Here is a 1,727-nt window from a genome sequence, read left to right on the forward strand (position 1 = left end):
TCCTTGTGTGACTCGTGAGCAGGGGCAGCTACTCATTAATCATTCATTGTCTGAGTAGGAAAAGAAGTGCTTCAGGAACACAGCACCAAGACTTACTCCCAGACCCAGGTCAGGCTCTCTTGTTCTGGTTGGGAGTATTGCCTTTATCCGTTGGGCCATCTCTTCAGCCCTCTGGGTGTCCATGTTATCCTATATGACAGGTTCCTTGCTCCCATGGTTGATTTTTCTCATACTCTGATATGAATCTAAATTGAATATTAAGACACAATAATGAGAGTTAAACTTTATCTATCAATGTAACTTTAACAGTGGTAGGACAATATTTTCAACTTTTTTCTGTGGAGCTTAATAATCCCAAGAATAAAACCTACCCCTTGTTATAACAATCTGATGAAGAGTTTTACAGTGACTAATTTTCTATCTAGTTTTCCTAACAAATGTCTCTCATGAAGTCTAGTTTAGAGATCATGATGATCATGCTCTCATTCACAAAGCCTGAGTGATTCATTGGTTGGTGGTCTCCTCTCACTCTGTGGCAACAAGCTCAAAGGTTATACTTTCTTACTGATGGAAAACTTGAGGTGCCAAGGCAATAGTTTATTGATGAAATGTCTAAAGGTGAAAAACACTGTTACAACTTGGTTTGAAGTTCTAATTGGGAATTGGTTTTTATCCTTCACAGTCGACAGGCAGCTCAATTTGTTTTCTCTTGTAAGCCAGTGAATTAAAACCAGCAGATTACTGGAAGAAACTTCAGTGGTAGATCAAGGTTTTCTATCCAGATGTGTGGCTAACACAACAGCAGCACAGATCTTCTCTCCAGAGCTTCTTATCAGACTGAGCCCTAGATTCTCCAGGGACACATGCATCTCTAGGTCTTCTTATGAAGGAATGAAAAACTCCTGCATAGGCAGTCTCACCAACTACTACAGTCAACATTACTATCTCCACTTTAGAACTTAAGAATCTGAACTTCAAGATTTTAGAGAACATGTACAAAAGTAAAATATGGTATTATTTGAACATGAGTGCTCTCATTTCATTGCGTAATCTACTGACTGAACCTGGAGCTTCATTGGTGCTAAATCTGTTCTCTAAAATGATATGTATTCTTCTTTTCCTTTTCTTTTCCTTTTCCTTACTAAAGTCCCACTCCTCTCATTCCCACAGAAATGGGTTGCTAAAATTGATAGCTGCTCCCCTACCATCATGCCTATCCTCACTCACACTCTGGTTGTCTCATTCCTCCACAGAGCTCCTTGCTGGTGTCATTCTCTAATAGCTTTTGAATGTGCACGGCAACCTCAGTTTTGTACTGGGAAGCCTACTAAATTCAACATTTCTTTTTTGTTTTTTCCTTTTCCTTTAATTAGGTATTTTCCTCATTTACATTTCCAATGCTATCCCAAAACTCCCCCATACCCTCTCCCCAACTCCCCTACCCATCCACTCCCACTTTTAGGTCCTGGCGTTCCCCTGTACTGGGGCATATAAAGTTTGTATGTCCAATGGGCCTCTCTTTGAGAGTGATGGCCTACTAAGCCATCTTTTGATACATATGCAGCTAGAGTCAAGAGCTCCGGGGTACTGGTTAGTTCCACCTATAGGGTTGAGGATCCCTTTAGCTACTTGGGTACTTTCTCTAGCTCCTCCATTGGGGGCCCTGTGATCCATCCAATAGCTGACTGTGAGCATCCACTTATGTGTTTGCTAGGCCCTGGCATAGT

This window comes from Mus caroli, unplaced genomic scaffold (genome assembly GCF_978045245.1).
Source record: "Mus caroli unplaced genomic scaffold, Mus_caroli_1 scaffold_8, whole genome shotgun sequence".
Classification (NCBI taxonomy): domain Eukaryota; kingdom Metazoa; phylum Chordata; class Mammalia; order Rodentia; family Muridae; genus Mus; species Mus caroli.